We start from the raw sequence: 16,543 nt of genomic DNA, 5'->3' as shown, positions 1-16,543 counted from the left end.
CTTTTAGCCCCTCTGTACCCCCCTGTTTTAACACAGGAATATGAAAAAAATCTGTTAAATACTACTCGGTGGACTGAATGTTTGTGCACAATTTCAATCCTCTAGGTGCAAAAATAAGCCCGCAAAAAAAAAAATACCGAAAATGTCCAAAATTCCCATATACAGAAGTATATTTTGACAAAAATTACCTGACAACTCCCTAATTACCCTAGGGTCATGTTTTGCCCATCATTCTCTTCAGAATAGAACTGCCTTTCAGGTGATACCATTCACATGTCTCCATCATGTATCTAAGGCGGGAAAATCCCGAAGAAAGGGATTTTTAGTACAAATATCCCTTTTTTCAACTTTTTGCCCCTCTGGACCCCCTGTTAACGCAGAAATCTAAAAAAAATCTGGTAAATACTACTCGGTGGACTGCATGTTTGTGCAAAACTTCAATCTTCTACGTGCAAAAATAAGCCCGCCAAAAATAATAAACATAGGCGAAAAAGAAAACATATAAAAGAAAATATATTTAAAATTATGACGTCATCACCTTCTATGTCTGGACGCAGGAAGGTGTGAAACCATACGCAACGTGTTCTACAATGCCTCTGGACTTGAAAAACAGAAAAAAAACGGACGAAAAAGGTCAAATAGGAGAGTTATAACGAAATGTACCATAAAACAGCCGTATGGTACAAATTGTACCATGGGATCCCCAAAGGGTTAATCTTCAACTGCCAAAACTATGCCGCATAATCAAAATAGATTATTATTATTAAATAAAGAGTTACATATTTTAGATATTGTATTTGAGACAAGAGATAAAAGTTTCCAGTAATTCTATCACAGAAATATTGTCATATAGGAAATTTTGTCACGGTTATCTCTTCACCTTTGTTGAATTAAATAGAGACAAAGCAAACGATCAAACAGCTTACGTTATTTTAATAAAACTTAGAAAACAATTCAGTTGGTGTTGAACTCTGCAAAATTGAAGTTTCTGGTACTCGAAGCAAGAACAAGCACCAGTAGAAGAAAATAATGTCTGCTTGAGCAAATGTTAAAAGCACAGGCAACATGGGGCACTAATGGGTTCATTATTCACTATTTAGAATATTAAATTTCACGAATATAAAAATTTCAGAACAGAAAATAATAAGGAAATAAGGGAAGATACGCCAATCTGTTAATTTTCCCGCAGAATAGACGAAAATTTTCATCGTTCTAGTACCGTTCCCTGAGCCCAAACTCTTGGACCTTTCAAGTTAACAGTCATTTGAAAAGAGTGGCTCCTTTTAGGAGCTATTAAAAGAATTATATTATATTATATTTCAACTCTGAGTAAACATTGGCAAACTGTTATTGGATATATGTGAAGAGAACAAATTTCTATAAAGGAAGAAAAACGTATAAATATTTCTGGATGTTTCCTTTAAATATAGCCTTATGAAGCTATTAAAAAGTGAAACATGGATGGTGAACGCCAACTTTTCAATGGCTAAAAAAAAAATTAAAAAAAAAAGGTATGTTACTTGAGGTGAGGCTTCCTTTATTAGGTATATGCCCTAATGTAGACCAAGACAAAATTCATATGAAGAACTGTTTCGTGCGGTGGTGCATCAGTGCAGTGAATTTAGTGAATATCCGGACCTGTAACTATGGTAATGGATTTTGATATAGCGTAAATGCTGGCTGTAAATGCAACTTTTGGAGATTCAACTCGTTTATAGCGTTACTTTTTTCACCTGACTCAGCCAACATGGAGGAAGGTCCAAGAGCTTGGACTCTTTTAGAATGGTACAAGAGCAATGAAAATTTTCGTCTATTTTGCGAGAAAATAAACAGATTTGCATTTCTTTCAATAGCAGATGTGCATCGATTAATACAAGTGACTTCGGAGGAAGAGCTGGAACTTCTGGACTATGTTGATAGCACTTACGTGTCAAACACGTATCGCCGTGTTAAAGCTCGGTCTGGGAATATTTGTTTGCATAATGTGCCCCGTCTATATGCCCCAGACAATTGGAATGTTCACCAAGCTACCTTTAACAGCAATTCTAGGATGAATAATATTTGTGAATTGTGGAACTAGAAGTTTCATCTAGTAGGAATGTCCTACGCAACTATTTGGAAGCTTATTCATGAAATTCAACAAGTTGAAGCAACGATTTCAGCTGTGCTTCATCAGGATGCTGTGAGGCAACCACCCAAACAGCAAACTAGAAGAGTGTTTCAAATTTTTTCAGAAACGGCTCTAGTCTTTGTGCTTAACGTATAACACTGAAACTAAATGTTTGAAAAAATTTTTGCTTTTTGTTTCCTATAATGTTATGAATAGTAGAAAATGAACATGTAAACCATTTATTGCATTAATACAAGTTATATTTTATTTGCTAATTTTCTGTTCTGAAATTTTAATATTGCCAAAACTTAATATTTGTAAATAGTGATAAATAAATCCATTTCTGGCCCCTTTTGTCTGTGCTTTTAACATTTACTGAAACTGACATTATGTTATTTTACTGCTGTTTGTTCTTGCTTCGAGTATCCGAAACTTTGATTTTCCAGAGTCGAACACCAACTGAATTGTTTTCCAACTTTGATTAAGATAAGGTCAGTTGTTTCGGTCGTTTACTTTGTCTCTACTTAGTTCAACAAAAATGAAAAAATGACCATGACAAAATTTCCTGCATGCTAATATTTTGGTGACAAAATTACAAGTGACGAAATTACTATGTCGAAATTTCCGGTGACAAAATAACCTACATGCTAATATTTTGGTGACAAAATTATCGGTGATGAAATTACCTAAGTCCGCTAACACCCAACCTTTCAATAAATAAATATTTAAATGATTTTTAACAACTAGATAAAAACTAAATGGCAAGATAAACTTTGAAATAAAAAAGGAAGGTGGAAGCAGCGGGGAGGATCCCTTCAACTAACAAAAACCGAGGTAACAAGGATCAAACTATTTCTAAAGAATGGGGCTGGAGATAGTTGTATAAATCTTGTTTTTCCTTTCTGGCCTATTTTTGAGCTGAGGATAAGGTAGTAAAAATTGGTATCCCGTGAGGGGATCATTTATTCTATTTGTTACTACTATATTCTTCGTTAATTTTGTAAGAAAGAAAGAAAAAAAAAACGAAAGCTGCAACCATTAATAAATCATATTTTCTTTAAATTGAATTTATCATTCAGTAGCCCACTTTTTAACGACCAAAGTCAACAGTCTAAAACATTGTATAACAAAAAAAAAAAAAAAAAATCAATCAATTATTCAACTATCGGAATACTCCTTTACTCCCTTATTCTTTGTAAACTGCAGTTCCAAACAATAGGCTTATTTCGGAAGGTAAGAGGAAATCACACTACAAGCTCGTTCAGATTGTATTAAATCATCAATGTGTCTGTTTAGAAATTTAAATGTTTGCAATCTACATGGTAAAAAATTGAATATAACTTTTTTCCCTGTCCTGTGTCCTCCTCCTTCGAAGTACGATTTATATAAATATTTAGTGATCTCAGATCACTAAGTACAATGATCGAAAATTGTACCAAAAATAGGCCAAATAGATTGAGCTGTTTGGACGTAATATAGATAAATGTGAATTTTTAATCCTCTTCGGCGTGGCTCCCAATCTGTTTCTTCTATGCTCTCTTTTTATTCTTTTACTTAACGACACAATGTTTATAGCACCTGCACTTAAAACCATGGCCTCAGATAGATCCATCTTGTTCAAGGAACTTGAGTAAACTGGAAAACGATCATGTGTTCAAACAACAGGCAAGAGGAAGAGCGAAAAATGACCGCTTCTTTTTCTTCTTCTTTTACGCGCCTATTTTTACGCTAGGTGTATGGGCCAACTTACGGACCGAAATTTACGACATCATTTTACGGACCGAAAATGCGCGCTGAAATTACGCTAGTGTATGTTGGCCTTAAAGGAGGAGAGGAAAGGGTACAATAATTGTAAACCTTCAGGTAAACGTTATTTTCTTTTTGATTCTTTCCCTTTCTTTTCTTCTGCGAGCGTCACCAATTGCTTTTTACAACAGGCTATTATTTCTTGACAAGTAGCCTAACTTTTCGTTCTGATATATATTAACATTGGTATCTATCTGTGCAGAAAAGTGGAAAGAAAAGCGCCCCCCGCCAAAATTCTAGACGAAAGGAAATGTTTCTTTTTCTTTCTTGTTTTTATTCTCTCAAGAGATCCTTAACAAGTTCGTAATGATCCATTTTATATTATACCTGACTGAACTGTGTCGTGTGTGTGTGTTTATTTCTCTTTTTGGAGAACTAATTTTATGGTTACTGTTGGTTTCTTTCATTCATTGATTCTATGTTCATTCATATCTTTTTATATATATAGGGCAGTAACTTCTTTCTTTTCTTTGTTTCTTTACAGTGTGAAAATTTAGTCAGAAGGATTCTTCAACAAAACTTCACTTCAATTTCTATATACAAGGAAAGAGATGAAGAATGAAGATAGTGCAAATTAAAAATGCAATTGCAACACACACACACACACATTCAATTAAACTACCCAAAATATACATTTCTATCATGCTCATTGGTGGAACATTCGCTTGTAAGTTCCATATTTACCGAATATTTGTTTCTCTGGCAACTTGGATTACTTGTAGGAGAGAACACTTTTAGGTCATAATTAACACGAAATAATCAGTTTTATTTTTAGTTTGCAGGGGAGGGACACGGTGTCTCAGTGGTAGAGCCCTTACCTCTGGTGCGTGGGGTCCCTGGTTCGATCCCCGCCTAAAGTAAGTTTGTGGTGGACAATATCGTGTTCATGGGTTTTCTCTGGATACTTCCGTTTCTTCAAAAATCTCATTCCACCAATTTTTCCATCAACATTCGCTTGCCTTAATCATTGTCTCCCTTAGCCTAAAGGGCATAACCGTGTGACGTTAAACTGAAAGATTTCATTTCATTTTTAGTTTTATTTTGCATTAGTATCAACTACCCGCTTTGGTGCATTATTTTTGTACTTATTTTTATATTGTTTTTGTACTTATTTTTGTATTAAGTATTATTTTTGTACTTATTTTTGTATTTAAAAAAGTGATGTGTTCCGTTAGTCAGTCATTTTTTACTGTTACTAAAGTGCTTTCTACTATGTCATTTTCGATGATTTTTTATATTTCTCTCCCTCCTCTCTCCCATGTTGCACAGCATCGGAAGTGTCATTATTCATCTCAGCGACCACGAAAACTATGAAGTCGACACTGATATTCGTAATTTCAATCATTTCTATGTATGTATTTTCTTGCCACAAGTTGCGGAGCAGAATTTAGATTTAAACAGCATCATAAGTGTCCCATTTATCTCAGAGACCCCGAAAACTCTAGACTCGACACTAATATCGGTCACTTTCGATCATCTATCAATGTTTCCCCCTCCCCCATTACATTACACCGTTAAAGTGATATGACAAAAAGCCTCTCAGGTCCGAACCTCATCTATGTTGAAAATTTGATCGAGATCGGTCGAGTGGTTCAAGAGTTATTAAGTTTTATATATTTGTAAATTCATTTTGAATATTTTTTTTTCGAGGTAACTGTTGGATGCTAAATTGTATGTAGCTAGAATCTGAGCATCGGCTAATAAATAGCCTCTATGAAAAATAAAATAGCCTTGTTGTTCTGCTGGAATTTGAATCTGGGATATGCAATTTATAGTTGTTCTATGCTTCAGTCCCTTTTCGGGATCCAAACCAATACTGTGACGCTTATTGGTTAGCGTATTGCTATCTTTGGTTCTGTCTTTTATCCTCTGTGAGAGGTTATTAACAATTGGAACGTATTGCAATCGTTTGTATATATATATATATATATATATATATATATATATATATATATATATGAAACTACTCGCAAATATAAGAAAATAATCGGGTGGAACATAAAGATGAGCGTGGTGGATAAAAGTAATCCTCGATTAGATATCAAAGGACAAGAAATGACTTAAGATACGTCATAATAGAAGGCGCTTTGAAGAAATCAAGGAGCACTAGAGTGTAACGTGGGAAAGAATTAACAAAGATAGAAGCTTGTGGAGAAGAGTTCTAGAACATGAATTAGCAATGGCTCACTTTGTTAAAGATAATTACTTTGCAGAATATGAGATGTTCCGAGTCATTTTACTTTTCAATTCATCTTTAAGAATATCAGTCTATTCGGAATGATTGACATTTGCTCTTTATTGACGTATTGATTAGTTAGCCGTTTCATCGTGAACTAGACTCAGCTATAGCTGGATTTATGTAAAATAAATAAATAAATAATTAAAATAATTACTATACTTAACATCTCGTGTTTATAGGTTTAATATATTATAGTCTTAAGTTCTACATTCCGTTCAGCACCAAGACTCTATGAAAGTAAGGCTACAGCTTAAGGTGGATCAATAGGTGTTCTCGGTGCTATGCTAAACAGTGCTTGAATAGTGTGGCGTTGCCAGGTAGTGTCGAGTATTTGGATAATAAATTAAGTAATCATGCAATTCTGCTTGGATACTTACTGGAGAAATTAGTTTTCGACCCTTAACACAATTCACAGCTAAGTTCCACCTCTCGAATCCAGGAATTAAATGTACAAATTTAGCAACAACGCATTATGGCCTTCTGTGCAAGTTTCTTCTCAAAATCTATTTCCTGAAGTGTAAATGAATATTTAAATATAATGAAAACATAACACGAAAAACGGTCAAATAGTATATCTATTTCTTAATAAGATCGTTACTTTAAAGTACTTTACACATTCAAATAAACATTTCATAAAATTGAGCACTTCTAGTAAGATCTAACAGCAAGTGCTATCTTGTGTGCTCATTGCAAAACGAATCAAATTTTTTCTTTTATTTGTTACCTTTTTTGATATCAGAAGACACAACCAAATGAATGTGTTTTGTATTGTAGCTAAAACATAACTTTATCTTATAGTACAATATTTATAATGTGTAACGTTTCATTGCGCAGTAGTTAAAGGAATGAGCTAAAATATGTACTGACTTCCGGGTGGTGATCCACATTAATATGGTGTCCGAACTACAAGAGCTCAACGGAAATCGATCCTACTCTCCCGTGCTAATCATGTAGCCAGGAATACCTTCTGTAGGATAAATAAGGAAACGAGAAAGAATTATGCCAATAGTAGTCAATATAATACAGTGGAATCTCTCTAAAGCGGACAGCCGTGGGGAATCAAAAATTGTCCGCTATAGAGAGGTGTCCGTCTTACAGAGGTTTCGATATTTTCTTACGTAAATTAGTAAATAAGGTGATATGTAATTACAAACTATTGAAGGTAATTTATCAAACCGTTCCACGACTGTGGGCATGTTGAGATCTGCGGATTCTCCACAAATCGCTTTGAAAGAAATTTTGTGTCTAATCCGAAACTTCTCTAACCACTCGTTCGAGACTTTGAAATCTGAAACATCCATTTCTGTTGCTACCTCCAAATCCTTAGCTTTTAGCATCGACCCTAACACAGGAATTTTTTGTTCCGCACTCTACAAAACCATTCACTTACACTTCAACTTTGTTCAAAGCACTGAGACACTATTTTCATTGTCATTTTCACACCACAACTTTATTAACTTGTCTTGGTTTTATATTATCTCAGGTGCTTGTGTTTTAGCGATACAAAAATTTTCAGCTATCCTTCGCACACCTTAGTATTCTTCGAAAATTCAATCAATTCGATTTTAACATTAGCGCTTCTCGTGGCATTTCGAAAGCTTACAATAACTTACACCTTATTGCTTGTTTGATGCAGAATGACTTAAAAAGATTTCCTTCTACAAATAGAGGCACTAAGACAATATGCGAATACGCGGACAAAAAATACCAAACATGTCTTCTGCTTGATTCCAGCCGTGGAGTCACAGTAGAATGACGTGCCATCCCAAATGGCAGGCAACTGTCAATCACTTTTGATTCTAAATCAGGTTGGGTGGGAGTGGAATGCAAGCAAAGGACACCAGGGTGTTGTTAAACAAAGACGCTTCATCTGAGTTTCTGAACAGCCAGTTGACGAGGAAGAATGTTATTACAATGCTTCCTTGGTGATACATGTATGCATTGCTGAAAATGCACTTTTTCTGTACTTTTCAACTTGTTTCTAGAAAAAATGTCCGTAATATGGAGGTAAATAATAGCTATAAAAGACAAAAAAGACTGTCCGTGTCCGTACTAGAGAGTGTCCGCTTTAGAGAGGTTTTCTACATGGCTTTTCCTATTACAGTGTTTGGGGATTACAAAATATGTCCGTTATGAGAGGTGTCGGATTTACAGAGGTGTCAGTAGAGGTTTCACTGTATCATGTTATACGTAAATAATCCTTTGGTAGCGAGCAGAACTCACACTAGCTATTCTGTCTTGCGTTAGTCAGCCAGCATTTTGAAACATTCAGCTAATCAGGTTGCAGATTATGAAAATTGAGGAGGTAATAAGCCATGAATTTTGCCAACAATATTATTCAAGAAACACAGGAAGGTTTAAGATATATAAAGCCATGATTATTTTGACATAATTCCCCGAATCCGGGTGGTAATACTTCTTCTTCTTCTTCTTCTTTTTTAAAAATTTTATATCGGATTCACCAGGCAAGCAGCTGAATATTCTGTCTAAAGTTCAGAAGTTTCCTTGGAGTTGAAATGCGTGTATTAATGATATCACAGAGTATTTCAATGATGGGTAGACCTGCTGATCTATACAAATACTACAGGATGAATTAAATTACAATGGGATTTACATTTAGATGGAATTAGCGATAAGAACTTCTCTTATGCATGGTACATGTATTGATGTTCTGTAGATGGGACACATACACAAATATAATCATTTTGAATATTCGTGGCTTTCTAAGCTTCAGAATTTTATTGAAAGACTCTAATCACTTGTCCATAAATGTTTCAAAAAAATTAAAAGAATTACATTAAAATGTAGGGTCCTCAGAGCGCCGGGCCCTTGCCAGTTACACGGTTCACCTTATGTAATATAAGTATACTAACTCTACATAAATTTTATAGGTAGGGAAATGATAAATAATATTTTAGATCTTTGTTTCCCTGATTTTTTCATTATAATTTGTAAAGTGCTTATAATTATTTGTAAGAAAAATTCCCCGGTTCTCCGCAAATATATATTACTTTAATTAACCTTCTTGTTGATATTTGTGGTACATGGAATGAAATAATAGGTTTCTCATTATTTTATGGGAACCTTCGATCCGGAATACGAAAGTTAAGGCTGTCTAGTTTCGGAAAATGTCATGTAAATGGTGTCTTCTCTTGAAACATATTTTCTATTGGAAGAGCTCTGTTACGCCAATAATGTAGAAAGCCAACCGTTGACTGAAACCTCATTCAAGATAGTTTGACAAACTCACGAACTATTACGGGCTCTAACATTGCTACGGAGAAAAGTTGGTAAGATTCATTGAGCATTAGATTGTCGTTAGTTGATTCTCACTTAATGTCAGCGACTTTTTTTACAATTTACATTTTGTCTAGCAAATTGCGATAAACATTTCAATTTGTAACGCAATTTGTAAATTTTGTATAACATTTTCTGTACTATAAGAGTAATTATATATACAGGGTGTATGAAAACACGTTTGGGAGATGATTCCTGACACCGAGATAAAACAAAAAGTATAGACCATCCTGGGTCCACACATGTTTCCTTTCGGAATTATAGGCTGCCGAAAACATGAAAAAATCAATTTTAATGGTCCATAGCTCCGAAACTATGGTGCCTACCGTAGTCGGGTCAAGACATCACTTAGGAACTAGTAGTATGTGCTCTATCCAAATATATAAGTTTCAGAATCCTGTGGTACTTCCGTAACAATTTTTATAGAGGTAGTTGGAGAGTACTTCAAATTATATGCCGTAGCAAAACTCCTTCTATAAAAATTGTTACGGAAGTACTACAGGATTCTGAAACTTAGATATTTGGATAGGGCACATACTAGTTCCTAAGTGAAGTCTTGACCCGACTAAGCTAGGTCCCATAGTTTTGGAGTTATGAGCCTTTAAAGTTCATTTTTTCATGTTTTCGGCAGCCTATAACTCCGAAAGGAAGCATTTATGCACCCATGATAGTTAACACTTTTTGTCTTATTTTGGTGTCACGAATCACCTCCCAAACGTTGTCGGTGTTGTTTTGAAATACCCTGTATAGAGAGAGAGTCCCTTTGGTCGGAATCTTTTTTGAGTTAGGTTCGTGGTGTCTCGCAGTGTTGGGCAAATTTCAATTGAATTAACAATTAACAATTAATCTGTAAATTTAATTGTTAATTGCAATTAACAATTGAAATAAGTAATGGTTAATTGTTAATTGCAGTTAGCCATTGAAAAAGGAGAATCAATTGCAATTGATCTATTGATTGAAAGTAATTGCAGTGGAAAGTAATTGCAATTGAATTCTGTAATTCAATTGCAATTGAAATTAATTGGCAATTGATTCAATTGCAATTGATTTCCACAGCAATTACTTGGGCAATGAAAACTTTAGCCACGACCAATTGACTCACCACCCGTCGTGACCCACGACCCACCACCAACCATAAATCACTCTTACCCACTGTGACCCAAAGACCCACCAAAACCCATTGTCATCAACTCTGACCCATGATTCACGCCCTCTTCTCTACTGACTAAAGAGTTTAAACTTGTAATAAAACAAGCCTATAAAATTATCACTCATCGGAGTTTGAATTTCTACTATCAATCGCTCAAGCACCGCACTAATACAATAACGGCGGATCTGACCTTTCTAATATAAATAAAATAGAGTTTGTTCGTGTGTCTGTCTGTCGATCTTTGTGCGGCCTGTGGACGAGACGAGCGGACCGAAACTTTTCAAAATTTGGTCACTGGTAGCTTGGTCTAGGCCCCAGAAAAAGACGAAGAGTTTTTTTTTAATTCCTTACTAGGGGGTCTCCAGGGGGTTTACCGGGACCGGCCTGGGGACCAGAAAAGTCGACCGAAAGTTACCAAATTTTGGTCAAAGATACCTTGGTCCAGGTCCCACACCAAGGCGAAGCGTTTTCAACAAAAATCGAACCAGGGGGTCTCAGGGGGGCGTTTACCGGGACATGTAAAAGTAGAACGATATCAGTGTCGATTTCATAGTTTTCGCGGTCGCTGAGATCAATGGTGAAACTCCGATCACATTAACTTCCAAATTCACCGTATTCGGCTGCGGGCCGTGGGTCAACGGGGGGGGGGGGAATACCGAAACGTAAAAGTAATCCAAAATGACCGATATTAGTGTCAAATCCATAGTTTTCGCGGTTGCTGATATCAATGGCGACACTACCATTAGCGATGACTTTCAAATTCATCCACCGTTGTATGCGGGCCTTAGGTCACCAGAGGAAGGAATTTCGAGACATGTAAAAATAATCAATGGCGACACTACCATTAGCGATGACTTTCAAATTCATCCACCGTTGTATGCGGGCCTTAGGTAACCAGAGGAAGGAATTCCGAAACGTAAAAGTAATCCAAAATGACCGATATTAATGTCAAATCCATAGTTTTCGGGATAGCTGAGCTCAATGGTGAAACTCAAGACCATGTTTACTTTCATATTTAGCCCTCATTAGCTAAGAAAGGGGGGCATTATAAAGGGGATCACGGGACATGTACAAATAATCCATAATGACCGATGTCAAATCCGTAGGTTTCGCGGTGGCTGAGATCAATGGTGGTACTTTCATTAGCGATGATTTTCAAATTTAGCCACCATTGTATGGGGGCCGGGAGTCACCGGGGGTGGGGAATTGCGAGACATGTAAAAATAATGGAAAGTGACCGATATTAGTGTCAAATCCATAGTTTTCGCTGTCGCTGAGATGAATGGTGATACTTATACAGGCGTTGACTTCCAAATACAGCCCCCATCAGCTGTGGGTCAGAGGCATTGTTTTTTTTTCAAAATTGGAACCAGAGGATTATAGGGACTTTTACCGGGTTATGTAAAAAGTAGTAGAAAATGGCAGATGTTAGTGTCACATTCATAGTTTTCGCGGTATTGGTTGGGGGTTGGTGGGGCCAGAGGAGATTTTTCAGAATACGAACCAAGGGGGTCTGAGGGGTGGTTCACCGGGACATGTAAAAGTAGTAGAATTTGTGTCGAATCCATATTTATTGGTGTTGCTCAGACGTATAGTGACACCCCCGATAGTGTATATGTTCAAATTCAGCGCCCATCGGCCTTCCCAATGAAAACACATGTACGTTGTTGGATATATATTCACACAAAATATATCCAATTTTAGAAATGTTTCTTAATTGTCCTCCCGTTGTTCAGTTCGTTCACATTGATATTTTATCTGATCCATGCGAAGAACGGGCATAACAGCTAGTACGAAATGGTAAAGTGTTTGTTATGGAACAAATTACAATGAATTCAATTATATAGATAATTATTATAATTATAATTAATAATTATTTCCTTGTTGAATTATAGATACTTTTCAGTGGAAAACTGAATAAAATTTAAAAGTCCCAAATCAACGTAAAGTAGACCAACGTAAAGGAAAAATGTATAAAATTTTCCATATAATTAAGCTTACAAACTTAAATGGAAATTTAGCTTAATTAAATGGAAATTTTTTGTGTCGTTTTGTGCGCCTATTTCCTCGTTTTCTGCGTCACCGGAAATGGGTCAATGTTATCCTACAAATATGGCGGAACAAGTTAATGCTGTTCCGTCAGGAACGATTTCGAGGTCGTTTTCTTCACATCATCTTGTGCGAGTTTTCTACCGTTTTGTAAGCCTATTTCCATGTTTTGTGAATCAATGGTAGTGGGTCAAAATGGGCATTCAATGTGGGATGAAAAATGATCCACTCTCCCACCAGTATCGAATTTCAAGGTCGCTTTTTCGCATTGTTTAGTGCATGTTTTTACCGTTTCTGCGCATATTTTCAAGTTTTGTATTCCAACGAAAGTGTGTCAAAGACGACCTACAAATATGACAGAAAATATATCCATTCCACTTTCAAGGTCCATTTTGACCCTCTCCCACTGACACACAAAGCGACACAAATCATGCATAAAAGTTGTGAAGAAAACGACCTCGACATTCGATGGTGACGGAACAGCATTAAGTTATTCCGCTATACTTGTAGGTCATTTTGACCCATTTTCGTTGTCACACTAAAGTGGAAATAGGAGCACAAAACAGTACAAAGCAGGCACTATACGATGCGAAAGAAACGACCTCCAAATTCGATAGTGATGGAACAATGGCTCTATTTCCTCACATATTGATGGACCATTTTGACGCATTTCTGGTGATCCTCAAAACGTGGAAGTAGGCGAACAGAACGGTACAAAATACGCACTAAACGATGCGAAAGAACCAACCCAGAAATTCGATAGTGGTGGAACAGTGAGCCATTTAACTCCCACTTTAAAGCCCCGTTTAACTCACCTCGGGTGATGCACAAGATGAGAAATAGGCGCAGAAAACTTTAAAAAAAGAGCACTAAACGATGCGAAAGTAACGATCTAGAAATTCGATAGTGTCGGAACAGTGGGTCATTTTGGTCACACTTTGGAGGCCCATTTTGACACACTTCTGGTGACGCGCAAAACGTGGAAATAAGGGCAAGAAACGGCACGAAACGTTCACTAGTTGATGGGAAAGGAAGGACCACGAAATTTGGTAGTGGCGGAGCAGTGGGTCAATTTCGTCCCACATTCGAGGCCCATTTTGACCGTCTTCCAGTGACGTACAAAACGTCGAAATACGCGCACAAAAGGGTACGCGATGTGAAATTAACGACCTCGAAATTCGATAGTGGCGGAACAGTGGGTCATTTTCGTCCCATCTTGGAAGCCCATTTTGACCCACTTCTGGTGACGCACAAAACGTGCAAATGGGGACACGAAACAGCACGAAACATTCACTAGTCGATACGAAAGGAAGAACCTCAAAATTCGGTAGTGGCGGAGCAGTGGGTCAATTTCGTCCCACATTTGAGGCCCATTTTGACCGTCTTCCAGTGACGCACAAAACGTCGAAATAGACGCACAAAAGGGTACGCGATGTGAAATTAACGACCTCGAGATTTAATAGTGGCGGAACTCTTGGTCATTTTCGTCCCACCTTGGGGACTCATTTTAACCCACTTCCCATGACGCACAAAACGGCACAAAACGATATGAAGGAAACGACCTCGAAATTCATTGGTGGCGGAAGAGCAATAATTTGTTTCGCCATATTTGTAGGCCCATTTTTACCCACTTCCGGTGATGAACAAAATGTGGGAATAGGCGCACAAAGCGACACAAAAGATGCAAAACAAAGTACCTCGAACTTCGTTGGTAAGTATATACTGTAGTTCTTACCAGGGGGCGCGGTGGGTCAGTGGTAGAGCGTTCACCTCCGGTGCTTGAGGTCCCTGGTTCGATCCCAGCTCGCGCAGTTTGGACTTTGTGGTGGACAAACTCCGTGCTCGTGTATTTTCTCGGGGTTTTCCCGTTTCCTCCCACTTTCTTCATTTTATTCATTTCCCATTATCACCGTCTCCTTTAGCCTAACCGGCATAAGCGTGGGACGTAAAACTAAAGATTTCATATCATTTTTGTAGTTCTTATCATCAAGGCTGAGAACTGCACGGTCCAATTTTTTAGCCAAAGTAGAAGCCCAACCGGAATAGTGATGTCAACCGGCCCGGCTCGGTTCAACTGAGGGTACAGCTTGAGCTGGCCTTGTTGGGATTACCCATCGACTGGGCTCAATTGAGCCAATGGCGTGAACCGGCTCGGTAAAGACGAGTTATCGACTCGGCTCGATTGGAGCCAATGGCTCGAACCAGCTCCGTTGAAACGAGTCCATAGGCTGGGTTCGAGTTAGCTTAACTGAGCCAATGGCTCGAACCGGCTGGGTTGGGGTAAGCAATCAGCTCGGTTCGGTTCGGCTCGTGTGAGCCTTTGGCTCGAGCTGGCTCGGTTGGATGAGCTGTTGGCTCGGCTCACTTCTCGGATCGGCTCGATAAGTGAATGAGCTGTGAGCGAGCCGCTTGAGTCGTTGACAACCCTAAACCTGGGTCGAGCAGTTTTAAACATGTTTGGCTGGAGTCCCATAACTTCTAACAATTTTTGCCTCGAGCCCGAATACTTGCTCCTCCTGAACTCAAACCAAGAACCTTGTGACCGATGTCCTTGCCTCCTGAAGATTTCTTGACTATCGAGATCGACAGTTAACTAATTTTTAGTATTCCGATACAAACCGCCTATATTCCATGTTTATACAGGTACACGGTGTTATAATAATAATTAGTTATAGTAGTAGTAGTAGTAGTATCATTGATAATTATATTGTCTATGTAGGATACTTGAAGAGAGTAGTACTTGGAACTACACAAAGGATTTAGCTCGAATTGGCTCGACTCGACTGGAAACTCGATCCGAATTCGAGTCGAGTTGGGGGAAATTTTTCGAGCTGAGATCTCGAGTCGAACTCAAAGATGTCTGCTTCGAGTCGAGTCGAGTTTTAAAGAAAACCCGCTCGAACTCGCTCGTACTCATTCCTATTGTATGCATGACGGGCATATAGAGTTCTTTCGAGGGGGATATAACCATAAACATAATATATTTTAAAAATACTTAGTTTCACGGCTTTCTTCCCAGGGGGGGAAAGGGATGGTAGGTATCCAGCATTTCTTATAAGTACCTTATTTAAAATATATAAAACAGTAACAAGTGGACAATACAATATACACACATCTTCTTATCTTCAGTTTTAATTGCTGATTTCAATTGCAATTAACAATTACAATTAACAATTACAAGTTTCAATTGTCAATTGCAATTAACAATTGAATGTTTCAATTGCACCCTTTGCAATTGACAATTAACAATTAAAAGTTTTAATTGCCTGGTGACCAATTAACAATTAACAATTGAAAATTTAATTGCAAAATTTATGATTGAATTCAATTGCAATTGAAATTAATTGTCAATTACAAATTGAAATCAATTGCAATTGATTTTCAGAGCAATTACTTTCAATTGATTGATCAATTGCAATTGATTTCAATTGATTTTGCCCAACACTGGTGTCTCGCGTGGAGAAATCTTGCAAATACTGTATGTTAGTTTTTACAAGGGACGTAAATGGGCATCCGGTATATCAGCACTTCAAATGAAAAGTGAAAAGAATAGAGACAGAACGACGAGTGTATTTTCTATATTTTCGACGCTCAAGAATGCCGTTACTGTTTCAGTGATCTCTTGTACGCACTTCTGCGTTTTACTAACTATATCCAAGCCCCATTCATGCTACACCATATATCGACTAGGTCCAATACACTTTGAACTTGTTTTCTCTGCTGCCAATGAACCTTTTTTGAAGCGATTTTCTTTTATTAACACTCAGAAACAAGGATAGGATGACCCGAAACCTGAGGTCTGCAGGATAATAAACTAGCAACAAACCTACAAAGGGACGGAAAAGTGTTTTGTAAACCAAAATCGAGCCATTTTTTCTTACAGCAACCAACC

Source organism: Thermobia domestica, chromosome 13 (assembly GCF_964235325.1).
Source record: "Thermobia domestica chromosome 13, izTheDome1.hap1.1, whole genome shotgun sequence".
Taxonomy (NCBI): Eukaryota; Metazoa; Arthropoda; class Insecta; order Zygentoma; family Lepismatidae; genus Thermobia; species Thermobia domestica.
The sequence above is the reverse complement of the archived record's forward strand: the minus strand, read 5'-3'. Positions refer to the sequence as shown.